We start from the raw sequence: 14,238 nt of genomic DNA on the forward strand, positions 1-14,238 counted from the left end.
ACGCCAGTGAGGTGGCCCTCACCCAAGTCCAGCAACCTCCACCATGGCTGGCTGAGGGAAGGGGCAAAGAAAAAAAAAAATAGAAAAAGGAAAGAAAAATAACTAAATAGAAAAAAAAAGGAAAAATTCAAATAAGGATTCGAATTGTAGTCATATTCTCAAAAGAGGGTTCAAAGTGCACATTGTCTCAAATGAGGGCCTCAAGTTGGCAATTTAGGACGCATTTGATAACCTTTTTGTTCTTGGGAATAATTTTTTAACATAAATTTTTTTTTTTTTTTTTGTTCTCAAAAACAATTTCTGAGTATAAAAACGCGCTTGGTAACTGCAAAAATTTATATTCCAGGAATAGAAATACGTTTGATAAACTTGTATAATTTTGTTGTTTCTTTTAGTTTTTCAATATTTTTCATTATATTTTTCCTCTTTTTCTTTTTTCTTTTTCTTTTTTTCTTTTTCTTTTTTTTCTTCTTTCTTTTTTTTTTTTTTTCCTTCTTTCCTTTTTGTGCCGGTCGCCGACCACGGTGGCGGCCAACAACCGGCTGGGCGAGCTCTAGCAAGCTCGCCGGAGCCTCGCCAGCCACCGCGAGGGTCGGCGAGCTCGCAAGAGCCTCGCCGGATTTGGGGCGAGGCCAAGCCTTGTTGGTGGCCTCGGTGGCCAGGGCGAGCCTAGCACCAGCCGGCGAGGCTCGGCCTCGCCAAGCTAGGGGCAAGGCTAACCTCATGCCGCCTAGGTGAGGTCGAGCCTCGTCGATGGCCTCGATGGCCAGGCGAGGCCTCGTGAGGCCACCGGCAAGGCTCGACCTCACCGGGCAACGCGAGGTCGGCCTCGCCCCGGCCTAGCGAGGCCGAGCCTCACCAGTGGCTCGACATCTCCAGGGGCCGGCAACACTCTAGCAAGGTCACTAACGCCAACCATGGCCAAGGCCGATGACCGGCAAAAGGAAGAAGAAGAAAAAGAAAAGAAGAAAAAAAGAGGAGAGAAAACAATTGTTTCTTGGAATTGTTCCCTTGAACAAGAAATAACTTTTTTCTACTTCTTGTTTCTATTCCAAATCTGTTCCCGGGAACAAAAAAAAAAAAAAAAATTCTTTATTCTCGGGAACAAAAGTTTTACCAAACGCATTTCTATTCTTTTTTTGTTCCTCGGAACAAAAGAACGCAAATTTTTGTTCCGAGGAACAGAAACAAAAATAAACAAGCAGGGCCTTAGTCTCAAATAAGGCCCTGGCTTCACCAATTAACCATACCTTGTCCACGTTTAGGAGCATTCTTGTCCGCATACAATTTTTTTGTTTATTTTTCTTTTCCTCTATCTTTGTTTCATGTATTTGTTTTCTTTACCATGCAATAGTGATTTCTGAATATGTTTTTGCTAACAAACAATCATAAACAACATGATTAGTAGAACGGTGAACTCCTGCAGATAAAGAAATAAATCAATGCCCCGTCCGAAGGGGCAACGGGGATCAGCTACATGTAAGACAAGTGTAATAACGTGTTGAGTGGCTCTACTTTTCAAGTTGAATCCGCAAAAATTGTAACCCTTCTTCATGTTGGTGCCTCCTTTCACTGTGAAACCATCAAGATAACAAATGATGTTTCTCCTGCAACATGGGATTTCAGAAGTCAATGGATGCGGGATAATTTTGACTCAAAAACAGTCCTTAGTTGCCCAATTTATCCTTCACCAATCTTCGCTCTACCTCATCCAATTCAAAGAAATGAAACCAAAGAGCTCTGTTCTTGTATTCCAAGTGGAGAGGTCCTTTGCCACCATTTCAGAGTCATAAATAACAGAATAGTCACTATCAAGCAATGCCTCGTAAAGGTTCTCTTCTTCCTCAACTAAGTCGACCCCACTATCCATTGGCACGCAAAACATTAGCAAGGCTTCTCTTAGTTCAACCCAGAGGAGGCTTCTTCATTCTCTCAATGTGAAGAATCTCGTGCTTCCTGCTGCGGAGGAAGCAGAATCGATATGGATGAACCGATTTGGTTTTGGCGAGATGACCCCAGAGGAAGTTTGTGAACGTGCATTTATCTATCCCTCTGGAGCAGCAGATTTGAAACGCTCGGTCTCATACATTCATTTATTTTGCAGTTGAAACAATCAAGACCGGATGATGGTCTTTCAAGGGACGACTATGCTGCACAACACAGTTCCCATGTTCCCTGAAACGATAGTAGTTGAATCAACTTATGATTCCTGTGGAAAAGTTTTTAGGGGGCGACGAACAGTTTTGTCTCGGGTCATAAGTTGTATAGGGTTGTGAAATAATTTGTATACGGTTGTTGAATATCGCCGATTAATCTTTTGAGAGTGTTAGGAATTTTTGGCTGCGTAGAGAGCAAACAGGAAGGGGGGTTTTGTAGCTAGGCGAGAGACATAGCAAGGAGTTGGACAAAAAATTTTACGAGCGTGTTTATACTTGAAGTCGCAGAAGATGATGGCGTAGAGAAAGTTAAAAAAAACAAAATGAAAACAAAAATGAAAACAAAATGAAAACATGAAACAAAGAGAATAAAAAAAAAGAAAAATAAAGAAACAAATGTACTTGGACGAGAATGCCCTTGGATATGGACAAGATTTGGCCAGTCAGGCTCTAATTTGAACCTAAATTGGCCACTTAATGTCATTATTTAAGACAATGTCCACTTTAGACTCTCTTTTAAGAATATGGCTCCACTTCAAGTCCTTATTTGAAATTTTTCATAGAAAAAAAATTAAAAATAAAAGATGAAAATATCCTTCAATATGAGAGATTAGGCTCTTTTTTTAAACTAATATACCCCTCTTCCCATGCCACTATGCCCCTCTATTCAAGAAGGAAATGTGAATCAAGTTATGCGGCTCCTTTGCCTCTTGATCAAGCAGCTTCTCCTTTGCAAAGGCAGCCCATTCCTTTTCTATTTCTTGCTAAGACTCTTACTAGGGGAAATGGAAGTCTATTTTCTTCCACTTTAATCAGTGAACAACCGAACCCTTGGGAACCTTTTCACCTCTAGGATGTGATGAGTCACATTGAGATGCCAAACGACTCTGTTGATAAGAGCTCTTGGGAGTCATCAACCTGTTATCCCTAGTGTACCTTTGATCTGTTGACTGAGAGCCCTTCCACATGAGACTCCTGGATCATTATGGCTGACTTTCGTCTCTGTTCGACCAATCAGTCTCATAGTCAAGTAGGCTTGTACCATTATGTTCACGAGTAAAATCTTAGCTTAAGCCTACCTTCATACACCTCCGTTACTCTTTAGGAGACATCCCAACCACTTAAAGATCTTATTTGAGACGATTTGGCCACTTTAGGCCCTTATTAGAAACAAAGTCTACTTCAAGTTTTTATTTGAGAAAATGGGAGCATTTCTAGTCCTTATTTGGGATTTTCCCTAGTTTTTACTAAAATTGTCCAAAAAATCCCAACCTCGTTCCACTTTTGTAAATTCAATCCTAAAACTTTTCAGAATTTGTCAATTGAGCTCATTCGCCAATTTTAATCGAATTCACTAATGCGATGTCAAAGCTGGTACAATAACCAATGTTGATGTGGATAATTTTTAATAATATTTTTCAAATTATTTATTTATTTATTTCTAACTTATTTATTTCCTCTTTTTTTTCCTTTATGCTTTCTTTTGGTAGTGGCTATGGCTGGCATCAACCATGGCAAAGCAAGTTGGCCTCACCCACCATAAGTGAGGCACAGTCAAGTGAGGGGAGCCCTTACCTAGGTAAGCCCAGGTGAGGTCAACCCTCGCAAGGCTCATCCTCACCTAGGCAAGAGTTAGCTTCACCCAAGCTAGATATGGCAAGGCCAACCAACCTAGCCACCAACGAAAATAAAAAGAAAGAAAAAAATCAGAAAAATATTTTTAAAAAATTCAAAATATATGAAAATATGATAAAATAAAATATTGTCCATATCAATGCCAACCGTCATTTATGGTATTACAGGTGTCTACGTCGGCGATTTCCAGTCAAAATTGATTGAATAGACTCAATTGATAAAAAAATGAAAATGTTTAGGATTAAATTTGCAAAACTGAAATATTTATAACTAAATTGGTAAAAGTGCAATAAATTTAGGACTTTCTTGATAATTTTTCCGTTTTGCTAAGATATCGGCCAAATGAAGTTCTCATTGGTCAGGCTCTATTACCACATTAAATCGTAATTACCGAAAAAAAATTAAATTATTAGGCGAGAGAATGTGGATATGTATTAGGGACATATTAAGGCCTTGTGTGTTGGAAACATATCTTGAAGATTCTGTTTATGTTGATTGTAATCCAGTCAATTGTGAATTAGTTTTGGTAAATAGGAAAATAGGAAAATAGAGATTCATTTATTATTTTTTCCTGTTTTATTCTTTAGTCTCTTACACTATAAGTTTACCAATGTAATGTAAATACATACAATGAAATACAAAGGAAAAGCTTTTTCCAAAATCTCCATTACACTTTCTGTCATGGTATCAGAGCCGATACTCCTGGCCTAGCTTCCGCACGTTGCTGAATTGCCACCGTTCTTTTCTGGCCTGTTGTCGCATAAGTCTTACCTGTGAAATAGACTAGCAAATCGGTAAGGAATTCAATTTTTTTGGTGCCATGACATACAATGTTGAGAATTCCTCAACAGAGGAAACACCTACCTCCGACTCAGCTGTTCTTCCTCGTGAAGACAGACTTTCTGTTCAACAATCAAAGGAAACCCTCTCTGCAAGGGTGATTCCAACGATAGCCCAGACTTCCGGCCCAGCCCAGTGGCCCTCAGCTTTTCCGCCCGCGTATGGACAGGTATGGGCACAGTACCCTTTTGGGCCATCGCCGACAGGTGTGGCCCCAATACCCATTTGGGCCATCGAGTCGAGCAGGCCCAACAAGCTTCGGCCGACAAATACGGGGCCGAATTTGGACCCGTTCCGGGTCAAGGCGCGGATCCATCCCGGGTCAAGGGACGAATCCCTACCGGGGATTCCACCCGGATACGCTTCGTCGGGTCAGGGATCCGGATCTAATCCGGGCCAGGGAACGAATCCCTACCCGGGATTTCAACCCGGATACGCGCCACTGTTCTTCCCGGTTGGCGGCGGCGACCGGCTCGAATCCGGCGACCTCCTCTACACATCACCGGCGGACGGTCCCGAACTGCGCCTCATCAGTCTTCAACTCACCGGACCGGGAAACTACTCCTCGTGGGCTCGGGATCTCCGGCGAGCTCTTGTAACAAAAGACAAAGATGGCTTCGTTGATGGATTCGTGCCGTTCCCAACCGACGAACGTCTTCAACGTCACTGGCGGAAGTGCAACCACTTGGTTCGCACCTGGATCGGCAACACCCTCGCCCCCGACGTCGCTGCTGGGTTGCCGCCTACAGAGGACTCCAAGCAGATCTGGGACGACATCAAGGAGATGTATGGCCGGCTCGATCGAGCACGGCTCTTCAGTATAACTCAAGCTTTGACCGAGTTGAAGCAAGGGAACCTCTCGGTTACCGCTTGCTTCAACCGGCTTTCCTCCCTATGGAACGAACTAGAATCAGCCGAAGAGAAACTACAAGGACCCGAAGCGACACTCAAACAGTACAAAGAAATTCGAGAAAGAGAAAAGGCCACACGGTTCTTACCGATCCTCAACGAGTCATTCTCGGCTTTTCGGTCGCAAATCCTTGCGATGGACCATCCGCCGCCACTCGGCCGCATCTATCAGTTGGTCGTGCAAGAGGAAAACCACTGTGTGGTCGCTGCCGAACACACTCGGGAAGGCGAGGGTATGAGCTTCACCGTCCTACCCTCCAGCGAGAAGACGACCTCCGGTGGAAACCACCTCGCGAACCCTACGGATCTAGCGAAAGAGAGAAGCGTGGCTGCGGCGAGGCGAAATGGGGAAACCCTAAAACATTTGAACGGACGGTGCGGATCGAAGGGAGGATCGACGGCTGGGATCTTGGCGTTGCAATAAACGGCCGCGATCGATGATCTAACGGCTGGGATCTTTTATTTGGAATAAACGGCCGCGATCGATGCGCTGGATCGGACGGCTACCATCCGTCCGCGGCTTCAACGGAGATGGACGGCCGGGATCGTGCCACATCGCACCCTTTTATGAGAAAGGGAATGGGCCGAGGAATACCACTTTTGCAAGAAAGGTTAGTGGGCAAACTTCGCATTTTAAAAATAAATATTGCGACTATTGTAAACGCCCGCACCATACTGTTGAAACATGTTGGAAGCTGCATGGAAAGCCTAATGACAAAGACAAAAAAAGGGAATCCACAGTTTCACAAGTTTTTACACAAAGGGCCGGTGGATCACCTCATCAAACAATAACTCAAGAGCAATATCAGAATATTGTTCAGATGCTGGATCAATTCCAGATTAGTGACAAGGGTGCAGGATTTTCAGGTACTTTCCTTTCCAATAAGAATTCCTTTTCAGTTGATGTATGGATAATCGATTCAGGTGCTAGTGACCACATAGTATGCAACAAAAATCTATTTTCTCAAATATACAAAATGCCAGAATTCCCTGTCACGGTGCGTCTTCCAAATGGGAACATCACAAATGTTACCAAAATTGGCACCGTACATCTTGGTCCAAATTTTATCCTCGAAATGTTCTATATATTCCAGAATTTGAATTCAATCTTCTATCTGTCTCAAGAGTCTGCGAGGATAATTCTTGCCATGCAATATTCAATTCAGACAATTGTCTCTTTCAGGACCATTCGACTGGCAAAGTGATGGGCTTGGGTAGTATGGCACAAGGATTGTATTTCTGGAACAATTCCTCAGGAGATTTAGATTTATTAAATAAGCATGCTTCTTGTAATGCTATCAATAAAAATAAAAATCTTCTTTCTCATCAACGATTGGGTCACAGTGCTTTTTTTCCTAACCCCAAATGTCAAATATGTCCTTTAGCTAAACAATCTCGAGCATCCTTTCCAAAAAGTACATCTCGTACAACAAATCCTTTCTCATTGCTTCATATGGACATCTGGGGACCCTATCATACGCCTCATCGTGACGGATCTCGCTTCTTCCTTACAATTGTTGATGATTACACTCGTGCCAGTTGGGTGTATCTTATGCAGTCGAAAAGCCAAACTTTTGGTAATTTGTCAAAATTCCTTTCCATAATTAGGAATCAGTTTGGTAGATCTGTACAACGAATTCATACAGATAATGGGCGTGAATTTTTCACTTCTGATTTCAACACATTATTATCTTCTCATGGTATAATTCATGAAAGCTCTTGCACTTACACTCCACAACAAAATGGGGTTGTTGAGCGCAAACACAGACATCTGTTAGAAGTAACCCGTGCCCTAAAATACCAAGCTTCTATTCCAAAAGATTTTTGGGGAGATTGTGTGGTCACAGCAGCTTACTTGATTAATCGCATGCCAACTCGGATTCTTAATGGTAGGACCCCTTTTGAGATGCTTTACAACAAACAAATTTGATAATAGTCATCTTAAAGTGTTTGGTTGTTTATGTTATGCCACAAATGTGGGTCCTCGAGACAAAATGAGTCCTCGGGCTACTAAGTGCATTTTCATGGGATATCCTCCTCTTCAAAAAGGATATAGAGTTATGGAAGCTTCTACGAGGACTTTCTTCATTAGCGGAGGATGTTGTTTTCCACGAAGATGTATTTCCATTTGAAGAAATGATTTCTTCATCACAGCCCTCTTTACAATCCGGCCTGACATGACATTTTCTGTCCAATGAATTTTATCTCGGCGCCGGGGTTCCTTGTTGCACCGGGACCACTCATATCATCAGGACCATCTCCGTCTGTATCAATGGACTCTACATCACCAAACTTATTTGAGGATATTTCTCAATCTCCCTCAACCACATCTGCATCACCAGTTATTCCCGAATTATCGGATCCTCCAGCACAAAATGTAATCGAGCAGCCTCGACGTTCTGGATGGCAAACTCGTCCACCTACATGGACCAAGGATTACATATGTTCTGCAAGGAGTTCTTCAGGTACACAACATCCTATTACCTCATATGTGTCATTTAATCAATTGTCACCAGGACATATGTGCTGTATCAGCCGTATATCGGAAAAATAGGAACCATCCTCATTTGCTGAGGCAGCACAAGATTCTAAATGGCGACAGGCGATGGAATCCGAACTTACTGCTCTAATTGAGAACAACACCTGGGACATTGTTCCTTTGCCTCCCAGAAGGAAACCGATTGGCTGTAAATGGGTTTATAAGATAAAATTCAAGGCAGATGGCTCTATTGAGCGCTATAAGGCTCGTTTGGTTGCCAAGGGATTCACTCAGAAAGAAGGTTTTGACTACCATGAGACCTTCTCTCCAGTAGCTAAAGAAGTCACTATACGTTCCTTCTTGTCCGTTGCAGCCATACGGAATTGGTCTCTTCATCAGATGGATGTACATAATGCGTTTCTTCATGGAGATTTAGATGAAGAAATCTACATGAATATTCCTCAAGGATTACGCAGACAGGGGGAGTCTCGGGTATGTCGTCTTCGCAAATCCTTATATGGATTAAAACAAGCATCTAGACAATGGTATGCCAAGTTCACCACTGCACTAACCAATGCAGGTTTTGAGCATTCTAAGTATGATTATGCCTTGTTTACACGTACTACAAAAGACTCATCAATTTATTTGTTGATATATGTCGATGACATACTTGTCATGGGAAATAATGATTCTGATGTTGCCAAATTCAAAAGGTATTTGCACTCCACCTTTCATATTAAAGATTTGGGACCACCAAAATATTTTATCGGCATTGAGATTGCTCGATCCAATGAAGGAATTTGCCTTAGTCAAAGGAAGTTCATCTTGGAGATTGTTTCTGAAGCAGGTTTGTCAGGATGTAAGCCAGCAGTCATCCCAGTTAAGCAGAATGTGAAGTTGACGACACATGACTATGACATTAGTTCCCCTTCAACCATTAAGGATTCAGTACTCAGAGATCCTTCTGAATATCAGCGACTTGTTGGAAAACTGATATATCTTACAATGACAAGACCTGACATTTCGTATGCGGTACAAATACTGAGTCAGTTCATGCATATGCCAAAGCAATCACATATGGATGCAGCATTGAAGGTCGTAAAGTATTTGAAGGGATGTCCAGGCCTTGGAATACTTCTATCTCGTGACTGTAATATGAAGATGACAGCTTTTTGTGACACAGATTATGCCACTTGCCCAATGACCAGAAGATCTATTACTGGTTTCTGCATAAAGCTAGGAAAGTCACTAATTTCTTGGAAGACAAAGAAGCAGTCAACTGTCTCATTATCGTCTGCGGAATCAGAGTATCGAGCCATGGCAAAGGCTACCTGCGAAATAGTCTGGATACGAGGACTACTCTTGGATCTTGGAATACAGGTTAGTGGACCAACTGAATTGTTCTGTGATAATGATGCTGCACTCAAATTAGCAGCAAACCCAGTTTTTCATGAAAGAACAAAACACATAGAAGTGGATTGTCATTTCACTCGGGATAGAATCAAAGATGGAGTCCTCGTGACAAAAGGAATTGGAACAACGGAGCAACCTGCAGACATTTTCGCTAAAGCATTATGTCAGAGACAACATAGGTACCTACTGAGCAAGCTTGGTATCCTTGACATCTACAGGCCACCAGCTTGAGGGGGAGTGTTAGAAATATATCTTGAAGATTCTGATTATCTTGATTGTAATCCAGTCAATCGTGAATTAGTTTTGACAAATAGGAAAATAAGAAAATAGAGATTCATTTATTATTTTTTCCTGTTTTATTCTTTAGTCTCTTACACTATAAGTTTACCAATGTAATGTAAATACATACAATGAAATACAAAGGAAAAGCTTTTTCCAAAATCTCCATTACACTTTCTGTCATTGTGGTATACAAATTTAATAAGAAAAAGGAAGGTAGAGGTGATATTGAAACAACTCTAGCACAATCCCCGGGTATGTTAACCGAAAGTAAAATGACTTACATTTCCAATCATCTAATAGCCATTAATTTTGAGCTTCCGATGCCAAACCAACATCTATATTCATTTCAATCGCCATCCAATTTGAGAAATAGCTTGCAAATCTCGATCCTGTCGGATCTCAATATACCTCAAATTCGCCAAATGCATCCACCCTCTTCATGGATAATGTCCAATCGGCACGTTGCCGAGAACACCTAACGATTTGCATAAATCACCTTCTAGCTCTCAAAGACTTTATGAAGTGTAATCTATCTTTGATTAGATGGATCGGTTTAATATAACTCTTACTTTTGCCTCTAGGGAGCAAAAGATCATCGGTCTTATGGACGGAGGGGAGGAAATAGTTTAATCTTGCCCTTGGCTTGTGAAGGGAAGAAAGGCTACAGGGTATCTGACATTGATGACAAATGGATGGTTAGGCGACTTCAGGCGAGGAAAGCTAATTCAGTAGTTGATTTGGGAAAGAGTCGATCAATTGAAACGGGAGAATAAATGCAGCTTCTTTAGATAATCAAATTAAATTTCTAGCCGGTCGACTTTTTCAAAGTAAATAAAATGCCGATGTCAGGTTTCATCTGCTGACTGGTCCCGTCACTTTGATTTTCTGACGATGCCGTCTCGAGTCCAAACAGCGAACCCAAATCGCACTTAAAATCAACCTCCAGCTCATTTAAACTCGCGATCAATGACTCTCCCTCCACATTACCAAACTGCCGCTAGCCTCAACATCCCAACAATTTCTAGAATTATAATTTCGGAACTACTGAGATCAAGCAAAAAGACCAACCAAAAGAGTGACAAAAGTACGAACCCTAACAAAGCGAAAACCATAAGAGTAGAATGAGTGATCATATATTTGTAATGTATAAATAACAAACATAATGCATTCGAAAAAAAATATGCATCTTTTCTCCATGACTCTGGAAAATATCATTTCATATTTATTTTTTTTCAGAAAGAGAAAAGAAGCTTTTTTTTTATAATTTTCATCCTTTAGGTGTGTTCTCAAATATAGTCAAATCATTATGGAGCAAGAAGCTTATATTATAATGCTAATTTGCGAAAGTGCCTTCAACACTAGGGGTGAGCAAAGGTTCAGGTAAAATTGGAACTGGCTCAATCAGCTCTATTCCAAGCCGATTTCAACGAGAATTGATTTAGTTCACGATCTCAAAAATTTCCAGGTTGATCAACACTAGCTTGATTCTCGATTTCAGCCTTGGAATTGGCAATTTTATCAGGAAATGAGACCAACCAAGGTGTCATAAGGAATTGGCTCACCCTGCTCGTGAGTCTCCTCAAGTAAATGATGTAACGTCTAGGATTTTGAAGTACATTATGCCTTCGCCAATACTACTTTCAGCTTTAGATTGTAACCCATCCTACCCTGTTAGACTAATGAACTTCAGCTTGTGAAAAGATCTGAACTTATTTTGGTATCATCGTAGTCGGAGTAGGTGACACCACTCAAGCTCTTTAGGTTTTGAGGGGGACGATTTTTTCTTTTTTAAGGTCATGGCTTTCTTTACTTGAGGATTTTTCCTTCGTTTTTTCTGTTCTTCTGAATTTAGGAAGAAGTGGAGGATTTTTTGAACATATGGATCTCATTATGTCGATGAGTAATTTTTTTTTTTCCAAACATAAGAAAATCATGTAAAAACTTACTTGAAATTTTAGTTTAAGCCGGCCCTGTTTAATAGTCTCGAAATAGACGAATATTAAGAAAGAAATGGATTCTTTAGATAAAGGAAAACAAGTTATAATTGAAAAATATCTTTCTCTTTCTAAAGAATCTTTTCCAAACAAATTCTAGACCGGACGCGCATATGTGGAAAATGGCAACGGATGATAAGATAAAATCTATCAAGCGAAATAATACAGGGTCATCAACTAATCTTCCTCCTAACAATAGAACTATACATAAGACAGGATTGGTGGCTAAAAAGTATCGTAAAAAAGGAGGACTTGATTACTTTGATGTTTATTCTCCGGTAAACAAGGCTTACAAAAATCAAAATAATGATGGCTTTTGGTTCTAAAGTAATTTGGTAATTCATCTAATGGACATTAAAAATAATCGATGATTTCGAACTAAGGGAACGAATGCTAATTCTTCTATTCTTGGAAACAATTTCTATGTGGAAATAGATTTTTCAATTTATATTCCTTAGATGAGTTTTTTAGTAGAGATACGCATTTGATAGCAACATAGTTTCGGTTTTCGAAATAGAAATTCATTCAATAAGCCTCAAAATTTCTAGGTAGTGGCCAGCGGGCAACAACTAGGGCGAGCGATAATAAGAGTTTTTATTTTTATTTTTATTTCAAAAATAGAAAAATAGAAAATTTTTAATTCTCATTTTTGTGACTTTCAAAGTTAAAAATTTGTCGTAGAAATAAAATAAAAAATTACCAAATGGATTTTTTTTCCAAACATATCCTCAAGAACAAAATAATAAAGAAACAAAATGATTATTATTCGAACCCTTACTATTTTTATTGTTAAATGTTAAAAAATTCAGTGTCAATTGCTTCAAAAAAAAAGTATTAGTACTAAGATTAGAAAAGCTATATGCTTCACTATTTGATGCATAATCCAAAAAAAAAGTCTTTTCACCCTTCACGTTGAATTGACTGTTCACCTTCGACATACTAGTCCCTCCAACCATGTTGTCAGGCTTCTAGTTCCACAAAACTAATCACCTTCTACTTGTCCATCCAAGCTTTAAGGAACCTCACAACTTGTTCACCCATCTAGCCTTAGATACTCTTCATGTCTCATATCTTATTCACCTTCTATGGAAGCAGAGCACTACCAACCTCTAGAGTTACCTGTTCCACACTCCATCTATATATTAATTTGTGAGTTGACAAGTTGATTCCACAATAAGCATATTAGTAGCCTATGATCGTTTTATCATTTTGCAAAACCTCATAAGGGAATTCCTCACAAATCTAAAAGGAGAGATATATATTTATTCTTTTGCTTTGCATAATCAGAAAAATGATGTTGATTGTTCTTACAGTTTCTTTCTTAGCCACAAAACTGATAATCAGGTTTGAGAGCCTTTGAAACTTTTGTGCAATTTCAATGGCAATTGCATCTCATTATATCCATGATGATCCCATTCATATCATATGATAAAAGTGAGTTTTTGAAAATCATCTTTTAGTAATTGTTATTTGCTTACATCTATTAAAAAGTTTAACGTTATAATTTTTTTATTGAAAATCGAGTAATTTGGCAATGTTATCAATATGCTACTTTTGTTAGCTCTAGCTAATTGAAATCTATTTTAACTGTATAAGTTACGAGTGAAAGTTATCATGGAACAATAAAATATATAAAGGTTTAAGGAGCATTTAAACATTGAAAATGTTGCTCCCCAGAAATGGTGTTAAATAAATATGGATAATGTGGCATAGAAAAAATATAAAATTAATAAACGAAGGTAAAAATACTTGAATCCTCGCAGCACTCTGTATGCCCTTTGAATATGTTTATTATTGCTTTTCAATTATAAACAAGAAAATTATTTAACTTATTTTAAGAAAATCATTCAACGTATTTTTAATTTTAAATGTTTCTTAATCAAACACAACCTTTCATCACCACTTTGCGGAAAATCATTAGGTATGAATATGTTATACATGTGACTCAATTGGTGAAACTTGTAATTGAGCCTGATAATAGATCTTTATTTAACGTCATTTTCATTAAACAAGGCGTTGTCACCATGCATATTTGGGCACTTGCGTACTTAAAATTTGGCTAACCTGTTGAATTAAAAAAACGTCAAGATTCTAATCGTTAATATCTCCTTCTCGGTCTGACCAAAAAATATATCTCCTTCACGGGTAAAGTATTTCGTTTCTCGTCTTCGCATCATGGGCCATTTTTGCATCATACACCCGATGCACCCCCAGCACATATGAACCATAGAGCATGCGAGCCTCATGCGAGACTCATCGAATCCGATGCTTTGCGTTATCGGGCGCATGCGAGAATTTCCCTGGAAGCATCGCCGTTGCCGGAGCATCTTTAGGTACTTTAACGTCGTCACTCCGTTTACGCAATGGTCTCATCCAAACGCTCTCAGGATCTTCGTGCCCGTGAATAGCTATGAAGTCATTCTCCTCGTACCTGGTCGTGAAAGCAAAAACGAGAAGAAAAGGTCACCTCTGCAATGAAGTCAGTCCCCGCTCTGATCATGGGAGAATCACCCTCATCTTGAAGTGAATG

This window comes from Eucalyptus grandis, chromosome 3 (genome assembly GCF_016545825.1).
Source record: "Eucalyptus grandis isolate ANBG69807.140 chromosome 3, ASM1654582v1, whole genome shotgun sequence".
Taxonomy (NCBI): domain Eukaryota; kingdom Viridiplantae; phylum Streptophyta; class Magnoliopsida; order Myrtales; family Myrtaceae; genus Eucalyptus; species Eucalyptus grandis.